This window comes from Spermophilus citellus (assembly GCF_964194105.1).
Source record: "Spermophilus citellus genome assembly, chromosome: 19".
Classification (NCBI taxonomy): domain Eukaryota; kingdom Metazoa; phylum Chordata; class Mammalia; order Rodentia; family Sciuridae; genus Spermophilus; species Spermophilus citellus.
This window is the reverse complement of record NC_138201.1, coordinates 10831419-10847222: the sequence shown is the minus strand read 5'-3', so window position 1 is coordinate 10847222 and position 15804 is coordinate 10831419. Positions and strand designations below refer to the sequence as shown.

At 37.6% G+C, this 15804-nt stretch overlaps 1 long non-coding RNA gene across 1 annotated transcript in view; it reads left to right on the top strand.

Annotated features, from left to right (window-relative positions):
- Nucleotides 1–1320: 1320 nt before the first annotated feature.
- The window catches only part of LOC308638532, a 54927-nt gene continuing 40443 nt past the window's right edge, over nucleotides 1321–15804 (top strand). The window contains exon 1 of the long non-coding RNA XR_014019867.1: nucleotides 1321–1390. This is a non-coding gene — a long non-coding RNA (uncharacterized lncRNA). The remainder of the gene's footprint in view (nucleotides 1391–15804) is intronic.

The window sequence follows — 15804 nt, the reverse complement described above, 5'->3', positions numbered from 1 at the left end:
GACACCAGGGCTGAGGGGAAGACTTTGGAAGGTAGACATTTTCATACTGAGGAAAAAAGGATGAGGGGGTGGGAGCCAATGGAGAGAAAGGTGTTCCTGGCAGAGGGAAAAGGATAGACAACACTCTCAAGTTTACATCCAGGACATGCTCTCAGACAACCAAACAGGACAGCATTTTGGTGTTTGGGTACAGAAGACCTTAATATGAAATTAGGGAGGCAAACTGAGATCAAAATAAGAAGGGGGCAGGGCGTGGTAGCACACACCTGTAATCCCAGTGGCTCGAGAGGCTGAGGCAGGAGGATCACGAGTTCAAAGTCAGCCTCAGCAATTTAGCAAGGCCCTCAGCAACTTAGTGAGAACCTGTCTCTAAATAAAATATTAAAAGGGTTGGGGATGTGACTCCGTGGTTAAGCACCCTTGGGTTTAATCCTAGATACAAAAAAAAAAAAAAAGCAGGGTGGGGGGTGGAGGAGGCTGGTAAATTGTCTCAGCAATAGAGCCCTTGCTAGCAAGCAAGAGGCCTTGAGTTCTATCCCTAGCTGTGCCTCCCCACCTAACCCCAAGCTTTAGAAGATGAGAAAACCATTATGGCTGTGAAGTTAGGTGTTAATTTTGGAATGGTGTTATCAGTGGGGGAATGGGTGTTGGTTTTTAAAAACGAATGGATTGGAAGTGGGTATGTCTCGGGGGTAAAAAGAATTTTAGGAGGTTTTTGTTAAAATTCAATTAAGAGACCAGAGTAGCCTGAATTAGGTGGCCATTATAAAGACAGAGAAAACTGGAAACACTTGGAAGTCATTTAAAAGGTGGTTCTGCAGGAGTAGGCCATGGATTGAATGGGGGCCTATCTGGGACCTCCCAGATTCCTAGCAAGGGTTTCAACAGTAGGAACCGCCAGCAGGAAAGTACTTTGTGGGGACTATGTAGGAGGGTGAAGGATGAGCCTGACATTTTGAAACTGGAGAGAACAAATTGAGTTCTGGAGGCTCACAGACAAATGAGAGTCAGGTGGCAATAACTAGCCTCCTGATTTCTCTTTAAATCTTGTTGAGTTTGCATCCCGCCTCTCCCTGAGCTTCTCTTGCCCAAGTCTCTCCTGCCCCTCATTAAGTGGGTTTATAATCCGAGTCCTTGCACCTTTCTGAACCTGTTGGCGTGACAGGCATGGGTACACGGGAGCTTCTGAATGCTAAGCTTCCGCACTTGGAAAATTTGGTAGTAAAGGTAATCTTTGTCCAGTGGTTATGACTGGTTTCATGTTGATCGGAATAGCTTACAAAAAAAAGACTCATCATTGATTTCTGTTATTCATTTGTTCCAGATGGTGATGATACATCCTTCGAGTTACACTGGCAAGCCGGGGCACAGTGGAGATGTTCACAACCAGGTAAGCCTGCGGCGACCATTTTCCATGCCTTTTGGAGTTTGGGCTGATATTAATGGTGTTTAAGCAAATTCAATATATGAAAACACTCACCTTGGCTTTATGCCATGAACCACCAGCCAGAGGCCTTTTAAATTGTGACAGTGACTAACAAAATAAGACCTTTGCTGTTGTGGAGAGAAATCTGAAGAATTTTCTCCATTCTTTGGTTCTTGCTGAAAGGCTCATTGTATGCTCTCTGGACGGTGTGGGTCTAGGACAGATTTCTCTCTGAACTTCACAGCATGGGTGGAAGAGAGTAATTTGGCCTTTCGTTTTTCCTGGCAGCCGGTGCCAGTCCATTTATATGGTATGTTCACAGGAGAGCTGACAAGTGTTGAGAGGTTTTATTTGATATGCATTTTTTAAGTAGAAAAAACCTCCGTAAAAATAGGTACTTGTTAGCTAGTTTTCCTAGTTAGTCTTGCAATCATAACCAAATGCTTCATTAAGGAGTTTCACCTCAAATAGACAAGTTTGGTTGAATTATCTGGGCCATATTTAATTTTCGCAATGAAACATATACTGCATGGACAGTTTTTAATGATATAACTGCAAAACCACTTTATTTTTCCTGTGTAACTTGTAAAAGTCGTTCCTTCTAAAATGGGGCTGCTTATGCTAATTTGTTATAGTTAGTGAATCGCAGGCAGCTCTGTGAATTTACTTTTCTTGGCAGTTCTAGAATATCCTGCCATAACACATACTGAAAAACTGTTTGACGGGTTATGAAAATCTGGATGTATTAAAGGTACATCTTGTGCAAACCATAAAATAAATAGATGATTGCATTTTAAAAAATCTGTTATCAGGTTAAGGAAGTTACCATTATGCCAATTCAAAGAAAATTCAGTAGTTTTGAATGGAAGATAGACTTTCTGTTTGTACATACTGTAAATATTTTTAGTATCCAACCCTAGTACAGTTCTGCTGGTCTTTCTGCAGATACTGAGCTATCAAATGGAGGTACACTGTGTTTTCTAAGTAGCCCACCTTGGAGGTGGGTAGCTACTCCTTGCTCAAAAAGTCTGGGTTTGGTGCATATTTGATGCAGTATGTTTTGTATCAATAATTGTCTGAATGATTTTGTGGAAAATATAGTTTGAGTGTTTTTACTTTCAATGTAACCATCCAAGTTCTATTTCTTTAATGGTACTGACTTACTGGGCCTGTCCATATTCGTTTTGTATGTGATTGCTTCATTAACGATAAATGAATTGGTTATAAAATTTGGTTCCACACTGTGTTACCTTTTTCTAACCAACCCTTTGGAAACAGTCACCTCTAGGAATGAGTAATTCTAACAGGAGGAAAGATCTTGGGAAGAAATAATTGCAATTCATTTGTTCAGCAAATAGATATTAGGAATCCACTGTGTACAGGGCCCTTGTTATGCTTACTTGGGCACGGGGAATACGCTGGGCTGAAGGGGAGAGATTTGATGTCTGTCCTTGCATTCTATCAGGGAGATAAACAGAAATAATATACAATTAATTATTTAATAATTATGATATTTATTGGGTGAGTTGAGGGTATATAACAAATAGGGTAGAGAAGTGAGCTTTTTCTTTAAGAGTGTGTGCATATGTGTGGGGATACAAAGGGGCTTGAATCCAAGGGCACTTCACCACTGAGCCACATCCCCAGCCCTTTTATTTTTTACTTTGAGACAAGGTCTTTATAAGTTTCTTAGGACCTTGCCAAGGTGCTAAGTCTGGCCTCAAACTCATGATCCTCCTGCTTCAGCCTCCCATGCTGGTGGCATTATAGGCATGCATCACTATATTCAGTTTGCATCCAGCTTTGAAAACAGTTCTTGAAGTTTAAATTGTGTTTGAGATGAACTGGAATAAAATCTTAATCATGCCAATAAAAAAGTGCTTGTATTTAAATGTAAAGGGTCAAATATAATCTGGAAACAAACTATGCAGTATGATGTGAATCTTATATGGGCAAGAAAATATCCTTTCATATATTGTACACAGTATCTTAGAGTTTGAAGGAAAGATTTTTAACCTTAGGATAAAAGAAGGATTTTATATCCACTCTAGAAGGAGGAAAATAGATTTTTAAAAAATGCAGATGGTCAATTAACTTCAGTCAAACTTCATGCACGTGATGAAGATGTAACTTAAACATTAAAAAACTTTAAAATGGTGACGTGCTTATAAAAGCTTCAGACTGATTAAAATACTCTAGTGACAAGGTTGGCTCTTTGATCAGTGAATGTTCTCACTTGTTTCTAAGCAAAATGAAGCTGAAGTATAATGACAGAGTTAGACACAGCAAGTCGACATTGACTAAGAAAAGTCAAGTATATGATTAAAATAATTTTGCAAGTTTCTCGAAATAATGAATTCCAACCAAGCTGAATTACTTTCTTGTGGGAACTGAACCCAGATCCTCACACGTGCTAGGCAAGTGCTGGATCACTGAGCTACATCTCCAACCTGAAGTGTAATTAATTCTAAATGTCTAGTACAACATGCAGTTTTAGAAAATGTCTCACTAAAGAGATATATAATCAGTAGTAAATGTAACTACTTTGTCTCAGATTAGGTAAAAATATTTGAACTTAGTTTGAAATTTTACTTGTAGTATATTACAGATACATTGTGTCTGCTATCTCCCAAACCCCCACTTATTTCTTGCCAGTAAATGGATGGAGTTGGAGAATATCATGCTAAGCAAATAAGCCAATCCCAAAGAACCAAAGGCTGGGGGTTGGGATTGTAGTTCAGTGGTAGAGAGCTTGCCTTGTACGTGTGAGTTACTGGGTTCAATCTTCAGCACCACATAAAAATAAATAAAATAAAGATATTGTGTCCATTTACAATTTTAAAAAAGTTAAAAAAAAAAAAAAAAGAACCAAAGGCTGAATGTTTTCTCCGATATGCAGATGCTAATTCACAATAAGGGGGGCTAGAGAAGAATAGAGATACTGTGTATTAGAGGGGAGTGAACAGAGGGGAGGAAGTATGGGGATAGGAATGATAATTATCATAATGATAATTAATAATGAATCGGCTATTATTACACTATGTGCATATGATTACACAACCTGTGTAAAACTCTACATCATGTACAACCAGAAGAATGAGGAATTAAACTTTATGTATGATGCATCAAAATGCATTCTACTGTCATGTATAAGTAATTAGAACAGGGACTCAACGGTAGAGCGCTCACCCAGCATGTGCCAGGCACTGGGTTCAATTTTCAGCACCACATTAAAAAAATAAAGAAAGGTATTGTGTCCAACTACAACTTAAAAAATATATTAAAAAGGTAATTAGAACAAATAAAAAAGCTTCTTTAATGTATAACCTTGTGATAGTAATATCACAAGTATATGCACAGAAGTAGAATCCTTAGCCAAAGGAGTAATCATTAATAATTTTGATAATGCCAAAATGTCCTACATAAAAGTTGTAGTGATTTATACTTTAATCAGAAATATGTGAGAATGTTTATTTTCCATGTGATGTTATCAAACTTCTAGAATTTTGTGTATGTGAACAACTGGAGAAATTGCTATCTCATTTTAAGTTTTTTATTTATATATGACATAGAATGTATTACAATTCTTACTACACATATAGAGCACAATTTTTCATCTCTGTATTCAAAGTCTATTCACACCAATTTGTGTCTTTATACATGTACTTTGGATAATGATGTCCATCACATTCCACCATCATTTCTAACCCCCTGCCCCTTCACTTCCCCTCCTACCCCTTTGTCCTATCTAGAGTTCATCTATTCCTCCCATGCTCCCCCTCCCTACCCTTCTATGAATCAGCCTCCTTATAGCAGAGAAAACATTTGGTTTTTTGGGGATTGGCTAACTTCACTTAGCATTATCTTCTCTAACTCCATTCATTTACCTGCAAATGCTATGATTTTATTCTTTTATTGCTGAGTAATATTCCATTGTGTAGATATGCCACATTTTTTTTTGTCCATCTATTGAAGGACATCTAGGTTGGTTCTACAGTTTAGCTATTGTGAATTGTGCTGCTGTAAACATTGAAGTGGCTGCATTACTGTAGTATGATGTTTTTAAGTCCTTTGGGTGTAGATTAAGGAGAGGGACAGCTGGGTCAAGGTGGTTCCATTCCCAATTTTCCAAGAAATCTCCATACTGCTTTCCATATTGTCTGCACTAATTTTCAGTCCCACCAGCAGTGTATGAGTGTAACTTTCTCCCCATATCCTCACCAACACACATTGTTGTTTGTATTCATAATAGCTGCCATTCTGGCTTGTAGTGAGATGAAATCTTAAGAGTAGTTTTGATTCAGTAGACAAAGGCGCCAAAAACATGCATTGGAGAAAAGATAGCCTCTTCAACAAGTGGTGCTAGAAATGAAATTAAACCCCTATCTCTCACCATGTATGAAACTCAACTCAAAATGGATCAAGGACCTAGGAATAAAACCAGAGACTCTGTATCTAATAGAAGAAAAAGTAGGCCCTAATCTCCATCTTGTGGGATTAGGCCCCAACTTCCTTAATAAGACTCCTGTGGCACAAGAATTAATATCAATAAATGGGATGGACTCAAACTATAAAGTTTCTTCTCAGCAAAAGAAACAATCTGTGAGGTGAATAGAGAGCCTATATCTTGGGAGCAAATCTTTACCCCTCACACATCAGATAGAGCAGTAATCTCTAGGGTATATAAAGAACTCAAAAAGCTAAGCACACAAAAAAAAATCCAAATAACCCAATCAATAAATGGGACAAGAACCTGAACAGACACTTCTCATAAGATGATATACAATCAATCAACAAATATATGAAAAAATGTTCATCACTAGCAGAAGTTGTTTCTTTATGTAGTGGAATTCATCAAAATTTTCTTAAGATACTTCTTTATTGGTACATTATAATTGTACATAATAGTGAGCTTTGTCACATATTTGTACATGCATGTAATTTGGTCAAATTCATTCCCTGATACTTCACTTTCTCTGCCTCTGATCTCTTTCCTTTGCTCTACTGGTCTTGCACATGTGAGAGATAACACAGGACTCTTGACTGTCTGAACCTGGTTTATTTTCCTTAAGATAACGCTCAAGTCCTAACCATTCTCCTGCAAATGATTTGATATCTTTGTGGCTGAGTAGAATTTCATGATATGTATATATACCACATTTCTTTACCCACATATCTGTTGATGGGCACCTGGGCTGGTTCCATAGCTTGGCTATTGCAAATTGTGGGGCTGTAAACATTGATGTGGCTGTGTCACTGTAGTATGCTAATTTTGGCTCTCTTAGATAAGTTTTGAGGAGCAAGTCATATGGTAGTTTCATTCCTCATCTTTGGAGAACCCCAATACTGATTTTCATAGTAGTTGTTCTAATTTACAATCTTACCAATGGTGTGTAAGTTTTGTTTTCTTTGAAGAATCTTCTTTTAATTTGATGTCATCCTATCTGTTAATAATTTGATATTATTTATTGAGCTTTAGGATTCCTGTTGAGGAAGTCACTGCCTGCACTTGTGTATTGGAGTGATGAGCTCATATTTTCTAATAGTTGAAAAGTTTATGGTGTAATTGTAAAAAATTATAAAATTTTTTGATAGTTTTAGATGGACATTATGCCTTTATTTATTTTTTTATGTGGTGCTGAGAATTGAACCCAGTGCCTCACACATGCTAAGGCGAGTGCTGTGCCACTGAGCTACAACCCAGCCCTCTTTGACCCATTCTGAGTTGACTTTTGTAGGGTGACAGAGATGGATCTAGTTTCATTGTTCTACTTATGAATATCCTGGTTTCCTAGCAGTATGTTGCAAAGACTGTTTTTGGCACTTTTGTCAAGGATCAGATGAGATTGTATGTGTGGATTTGTCTCTATGTTGTCGTCATCTTTTAAATAGTTGTAGATGGACACAATACCTTTATTTTTTAATTTATTTTTATGGGGTGCAGATGGAACCCAGTGTCTTACATGTGCTAGGCAAGTGCTCTACCACTGAGCCACAACTCCAGTCCTGTCTCTGTTCTGTGGGTCTGCTTTTATGACTGTATCATGCCACTTTTGTTACTACAGCTCTGTAGTTTAAGTTGAAATTGGGTATTGTGATGCCTGCAGCCACCCTGCCTGCCTGCCTTCCCTTCTTTCTTAGAATTGCTTTGGCTCTTTGGGGTCTTTTGTTCTTCCATATGAATTTTAGGACTGCTTTTTTTTTTTCTGGTTGTGTGAAGAATGGTATTTTGATTTCATTGAATCTGTAGGTTGCTTTTGGCAATATGGCCATTCAAATTTTTCTTTCATAGCTTTTGGATTGGTTGGAAAATAATAGTATACTCCAGGGTCATTCTTAATGAATATTCTATTTTATGGGGCTGAGGTTGTGGCTCAGTGGTAGAGTGCTTGCCTAGCATGTGTGAGGCACTGGGTTCGATTCTCAGCACTACTTATAAATAATATAACGGTCCATTGACAATTAAAAATAAAAAAGAATACCCTATTTTTTTTTCTAGGGCTTGGATGCTTTTCTGTGTGTGTTTTTTTTTTTTTCCCTCAATTCATTTGGAATCTGTCCTGGCAGATATAAGGGGCTTTTCCCTAGAGTTTTACCCTGTTATCTCAGCATCAAATACTAAACCGATCTCCCTCAACTCCAGGCTGATTTGAGATGTAATTTTTAACTCCTGTCTATATGGATCTGTTTCTGAACTTTTATTTTTCTTTTCTACTTTTTACATACATATTTTTACATGTTTCAATTCTTAAAAGTGTTGCCATGTGGTGTCTGTTTTTAGGCTCCTTTTAGGTAACTGTGGTGTTTAACAGGAAAATCATCCTTAAGATACAAAATTAAAGGACTAGGGTTGTGGCTCAGTGGTAGAGCACTTGCCTGGCATGTGTGAGGCCCTGGGTTCGATCCTTAGCACCACATATAAATAAATAAAGTGAAAAATCCATTGGAACCTAAAAAATATCTTTAAAAAAAGATACAAAATTAAAGTTTGCCTTACTTGCTTTCTTGAACAATATCTTTAGAATTTCCATGGAATGAAAAAAACATGTTTGCAATTATGTGGAAAATATTTTTCATATCAGAACCAATTCTGTCAAAGTTGAAATCTTGTGAGAAAGAAAAATCTCCTTCACCTGAAATCCCCTCCATGCAGAGGAACCTCCATATATTCACACCAGAAACATTTTTTGATGCCACGTCATGTATTTTAAAAGTGAAAGATGGATCAATGGGGCAAAAGGTTGGAAGTATTTTCGATCTGTGTCAGAATACCCCAGTGTGGTGAGTTGGAGACTTAACTTTAAATGGCATTTGTTATAGGGTGGTTTTGTCAACTTGAAAAACAATTTTAATTGGAAACAACAATGGCTGGCTATGTAATATTTGTAACTGCAGGATTATAATGAAAACATGACGCCTGCAGGTTTCAGATAATTGTGTGCAAAGTCACGTATGACAGTGGGAAAGAGAGGAGCAAAGAGATGTCCGTTCTATTTGTACTCCGTGGGGAATACACAGATTATTTCTGGTGCAATTTAATCTGGAAGATTATGTATCTTAAAATTGAGATCCTGGGGCTGGAGTTGTGGCTAAGTGGTAGAGCACTTTCTTTGCATGTGTGAGGCACTGGGTTTGATCCTCAGCACCACATAAAAAATAAATAAAATGAGGGTATTGTGTCCATCTACAACTAAAAAATAATTAAAAAACAACTAACCATGAGATCAAATGGAAATCCCTGAGACACCAGAATCTTACATGTTAGTTGTAAGCATCAGGTACATAGATGGCATTTGATGCTGAGTGATTTGTTCATGTTCTATTCCTGACTTTCCTTAATCAAGTAAGGTCTGTTGGAAAAGCTTGAAATTAGTATTTGTATAAACAGGGATGGATGTGCTGAAACCAGCTGGCATGCTGTAAATGAAATCAATGGAGCAGAAACTTGGAATTTTTTCCCTTGGTTACTTTGCTAGGTTGTCACTATAAATGGCCCAGACCTAATGCAGTGCTGTCATTCTTCCTGGGGAAGACATTAACAATAGCATTTTACAGGGCTTAATGTATGATCTCCCCAATGTATGATAAGTTTAATATAAACATGGATATTTATAAGAATAAAATGACTCTCTGATACTTGGGGGAAAATTACATAGAAACAATCATGACTGGTCATATAACTGTAATTTCAGGATTATAGTGAAAATATGAGGCCTGCAGGATTTGAAGTCTTCCTGGAAGAAATAAACAATTTCATTAGTTTCAGAACATGCAGTTGAAGTTAGTCTTAGCTAGATTTTACATTTGGAATTTAAATTAAATAAAAGTTTGGGAGGCTTAGGCACAAGTTCAAGGCCAGTCCCAGTGACTTAGCATAGCCCTAAGCAACTCAGTGAGACCCCTTCTTGAAATACCAAATAAGTCAGGCTCGGTGGCACATGCCTGTAATCCCAGTGACTCTGGGAGGCTGAGGCAAGTTCAAAGCCATCCTGAGCAATTTAGTGAGGCCCTAAGCAACTCAGTGAGACCCTGTCTTTAAATAAAATACCAAAAAAAGGCTGAGGATGTGGCTCAGTGGTTAAACACACCTGAGTTCAATCCCTGGTACAAAAAAAAAAATAAAACTACTCTGTAAATTATGGTCAGAATATCTTTATTCTTCAGAATATTGACCCTGAAATTAAAGAGAACACATAAAAAATATAGATCTGATTTCTTTGTTGTAGACATAATTTGATCACTTGAGGGGGGGAAAAATCTCAATAACTATATACTGGATAGTTTTGCCCATAAGCAACAACACACATCAGTATAATTAAATGAAGTTAATTTTAAGCCCTTGCTCAGTAAATGTATATTACTCTGTATTTTTCATAACTAAAAGGACAAAAAAAATCACTTGAAAATGTTCAAACTTAAAAATGAATATGAGCACTGAGCCACTTATGTGAAAATTGACCAATGTGAATTTTTTTTTGAGTATATAGAAATAAGTGAGTCAAAACAGGCACTAGAAGGCTGGAAGATTGACATGCTATGCTCATTTAAATGTTCTATTGAACTCTAAAAAATAGCATATTGGGGGACTTGTCCATATAGTAGTGAAACAACCTATGTGAGGTAACAACTGCAGTAACTGGAGAGTTGGGAAATGCCTGGGCGGTTACCATTGGTGAAGAAATTACTGCAGTAAGGTGGGAGAGGAGAGGGCAGCTGCAGAGTTGCTGATATGAAGCACAAGAATGATTGAAATCGTGGGCAACAGGTGATTGTTTTGTGGGAAAACAACAAGGCAGGAATTTCAGCCTTTTTTTTTAATAGCTGCCAATCCTGATATAACTTTCATTATTAGCTGATTTTATTGCCTGAGCACCTTGGATCTCTATCCTGGTGGTTCTTCATTAAAACTGTATGTGAGAAATGAAAAGCTCTTTTTTTAAAAAAGAAAAGAACATAGGCATGCCAGGCACACATGTAATCTCAGTGGCTTAGGAGGCAGGAGGATCACAAGTTTGAGGCCAGCTTCAGCACCTTTGAAAGGCCCTAAGCAACTTGGTGAGACCCTGTCTCAAAATAAAATAAAAAGGGCTGAGGATGTGGCTCAGTGGCTAAGCACCCCTGGGTTCAATCCCTGGTTACTCCAGCCCCCATAAAAACAAAAACCCATAACTCACTGGCAAAAGATAAAATTACTCTTTAGCTAGTGCATAACAGAATACAGTCATACTAATTTAAACCTCCTCTCCTAACTTATTGCAAAAGTTCTAAGGTTTGTGTGCTTTTTAATGGATTTAGTAGGTGCTTCCTATGCTTAAGGGAAGATGGCTTAGTCCCTTCTCTTTCAGCAAATTATTTTATTTGGGTGACAAAAATCTATGTTCCCTTATATGTCATATTTAAGTCTATATTAAATATCTAAGATGATTAAAGTCTCAGAATTTCAGAAAGAGACTATGTGAACTGTCAGCCCAGGCAAGTTTTCCTGAAAGAGATTAAAGTCAGGTCTTTTCTCAGAGAAATGAATTATTTGTGATTAGAAAAAAAAATAAAGGGCAGGATTTATGGGACTCAGAAACTTCCTACATAATCTTGGAAACAAGTCTACTTGTCATGGAGGGCACTTTGAGGGTGTAGGGTGTGTGCTCCCCACCTCAATATTTTTTTTAAGCCCCCGGAAACTTTTCTCTTTCTTGAGTTAGTGGCCAAACATGGCCTAGGTAGGGACAGAGGTGGTGAAGAGAAAGGCCAGGAAAAAGTGGTAATGCATATTTCTGGCTGCAATTCATTTCTAGGAATAATCTCCTCTTTTGAAGAGAACCCCTCATGGTCAGAGTCCAGTCTCCTGCTTTTCACTCTTAACTTCTGCCTCAGATGAACCTCTGAAGTCCAAAATGCAGCTCTGAATTCTAGGAATGTTCTGACCCCTTGCTCTGGTCCCAGAATGAATGTTTGCCTAGATCAATACTCAGGTCATTTTCAGTCACTCTGTACACACTATCAGACTGCTGGAATCTAGATCTGGATTTTCTAGAAAAGAATGCTTTTTTAGGGATGTTAGGGATGTTAGCAAATACAGAGTCTCAGGGTATCTGCCAGACCCTACCTCTACTGAAGGTTTTATGGCAAAGTGGTCTATTCTTTTAATCTAATTACAATTGAAAAGTGAGGACAATTTACCGTGGTCAATATGTCATCCTAACCCTCATTTAACAAATATCAGTTCTAAGATACACTTACTACTACAATGGTTTATTCTTCCTCTGAGGAAAGTGTTGTAATGCCTCACTTCTGTTTTCAGACATGTAGGCTGCTGCTTGTCTGGTGTACTTCTCTGCCATCACATTTTTTTCTTTAACTTTTTTTTTCTTTTTCTTGTGCTGGGGATTGAACCCAGGAACACTTTGTCACTGAGCTACATCCCCAGTCTCCCTCGCCTTTATTTAATATATTTATATATTTTTATAAATATATTTATATATTTTTAGTTGTAGGTGGACACAATACCTTGATTAATTTTTTAAATTTATTTTTATGTGGTACTGAGGATGGAACTCAGTGTCTTACGCATGCCAGGTGAGGGCCCTACCACTAAATCCCAGACCCGACCCCAGCCCCATCCTCAGCCCTTTTTATTTTTTATCTTGAGACAGGGTCTTGCTAAGTTGCTAAGACTGGCCTAAAACTGGTGATCCTTCTGCCTCAGCCTCCAGAGACACTGGGATTATAGGTGTGCTCTACCACTCCCAGCCTACTATAACAAATCTTCTGAAAAAAAATATTATACCCTCCAAATGATACATGGAGACATACATACATAGAAAATATAATTTCAACATAAGGTTTCATAGCTCAGAAGCTTTATTAGTAGTGACATCTGATGTTTTTCTAGCATTTCACCATACATGCTATACTTCAGGTGCACTAGCTTTAGTAGTTAGAAGTCACACAATTATGATCATGGCTCTACCACTTACCAGACATGCCTTGGGCAAGTGTGGACCTCCTCTAAGCCCCAGTTTGACCTGTGTCCTATCATGACATCATTATGGGTACTTGGTGGAACGACCTGTGTAACTCACAGGAACTAGGTTATAGTAAATGTTCTCTTCACATTACTTATTGCCCCACTTCTTTTTTTTCTCCCCAACACCCTTGTGAGAAAGTAGGGCATGTGGGATTATCATCATTTTACCAAAGGGAAATCGTGCTCAGAGAGATTAGTTGAAATGACAAGTGACGCTTTAGTTTTTAAACTGAGTTTCAGTTGCAGTCTTACTGCCAAGACTGGAAAAGGCAATCAGGTGAGTTTCCTGGGATCTTTCTCTAGGGTGGGGCAAATAGGGAACCAGAAACACCAGTCAAACCACTCCTATGGGGTTAGCAGAAGCCCTCAAGATCTGATACTGTCAGCTCTTTTATACAGTCACATACATAGCCAATGGCCTCAACTTCAACTTGAGCTGAGCATTAACAGGACAGACCAAACTCGTTCTTTACTTTTTTTTTTTTTTTTTTTTGAATGCTGAGTTGAGGGGTATGATGAAAATAAATGGTAATAATTCCCATCACTTTCTCATCTCTAGATGAAAATTACTTGTCTGAGAACTTCTGAGAATGTGTAGCTATAAAAGCTACTTTCAAAACTCAGCTTCCTATAATTTATAGTAGAGGGGGTGGAGAGAGAGAAGGGGAGGGGAGGGGAGGGGAGGGGGGATAGTGGAGAATGGGATAGACAGCAGAATACATCAGTCACTAGAAAGGCAATTTGTAAATCAATGGAAATGTAACTGATGTGACACAGCAATCTGTATACGGGGTAAAAATGGGAGTTCATAACCCACTTGAATCAATCTGTGAAATATGGTATATTAAGAACTATGTAATGTTTTGAACAACCAACAATAAAAAAAAAAAAAAAAACAAACTCAGCTTCCTTGGTAATGTGGCTTTGAAAGGGGGCATACAGAAAAGCCTTCCTGCTGGAGGTCGGTGGCCCTTGCCTTAATTGGCCAGGAGATATGTTGATCTAGTGGATTTGTTTGACTGACGGCTCTCATCTGCTTGTAACAAAGATGTGCTCTGTGATTCCTCTTAGCTAATATATTTCTTGTTCAAGATTAAAGTTCCCTCTTCACAGAATTCTTTCACCATTCTCTGGCATTTAACCTAACATTTTTCCCTGACAATTTGAAAACAAATTAATTACTTTTAGAATGAACCAAAATGTTAAAATGTTCCAGCCGGGAACCAACTCCACATGCTATTGTTGTGCTTTTTGCAAAAGCGTTCTGGGATTGCTCAGCTTTAAAAGTGATAAACTATGAAAATGAGAAATTCCCAATAAGCAACTATAAAAGGGGAAAGAGTTCTTTATTCATTGAGTTCTGTTAGCATTATTTTTGTCTATAGCTATGAAACATAAGGAGTTGACCAGCAAAATCTGAAGTAAAATTGTTGAAAATGGTTTAAAAAGCAAACATTTGATATATCCCAAAGTTTTCAATATCCAACTATTTGGCAAACATGAAAGTTTAATCAACAGTATTTGGAAAGCCAATGTTAAAATATTCATGAAATCATATTTTCAGGTTATGATGATAACATAGCTCAATTGTAGAGGAAAACAAGCTGTAAAAACAGGGTTAGAAATGATAACACAGAAGTCTTCAACAGAGGCAACATAATCTTCAAGGAATTTAGAGAGATTTTTTTTTACTGGACATTTATTTTTACTTTTAAATTTTAAGAAGCTGTCTCACAAAATGACTACAAGATGCCACAGAAGCATAACATCTTTCTGTAATTGGTATAAGTCCTGGGGCACATTTTTGCAGTTACAGAAATGTTAGTTCTGTTGTTCATACAAAATCTTCAGTTTGACTCATTAAACTTTAACCCTTGTGTGATTCCTGTTGGAATTAAAGTAAGATGCCGCATACTTCCTGTCTTGACCATTTGAGTGTTACTGGGCAACAGTTAGAAAAGACACCATGTCCCTTTGGTATGGCATTGCTAGGGTTGAGAAAAAAAGGTGCCAATCAAGCTGTGCTGAGAAACTGGAAATCACTTAGGAATAAAAGATACTACATGACTGTGTTTGTGTTTTTGTGTGTGTGTGTGTGTGTGTGTGTGTGTATAGACCTGCATGCATGTCCATGTAAAACTATAAATTGTTCATATTCATCCAAATCCTGTTACAGAACATACATAACTGATTTTTAAGACGGTAGCAACCATAACAGATTAAATTCCTAACATCTCTACTATGCTCTCAATATGCTATTTGTGTTGAATGTAAGCAATTATTTGAACAATTTTTTTAAAGAGAGCAGTTTACAAAATAACAGTAATGGTGTGGATTATTCATACTTTTCTTTATTTCTAATCCAAATCCTTAGGGGAGAGGGAGATTAAACTATAGCCCCACACCAAGTCATCTGTAAGGAAACTGAATTAACATTTAGAAGTATTGCAACTAGCAATGTGATCTTAAAAGTATTGCAACTAGCAATGTGTTCAAAGCTCTTGGAATTAGATTTTTTTTAATATCAAGGTTTATAGCCCTCACATGAAATTCATATGCAGAGTTTGGAATTTGAGTGAGGTAAGATTTTGCTACCCAAACATGGCAGTCCCAACCTAGCCTCTCCAGAGCGTTCTAACAATGTGATGTTGTTCTTCTTCCTCAAGTAGTGGGACTTATTATGTTCGGTTCCTTGAGTAGACCAACAGTAGAGCATAAGGTATGCTGTATGACTTTCAAAGTTAAGGCATACCAAGTGACACAGATTCTGCTGGAATTGCTCTGTTGAGGGTCCTGGCCAGCATCTAAAGGCTCAGCCAACCTGAAGCCACCAGGCTGGAAGGCCATACGGAAA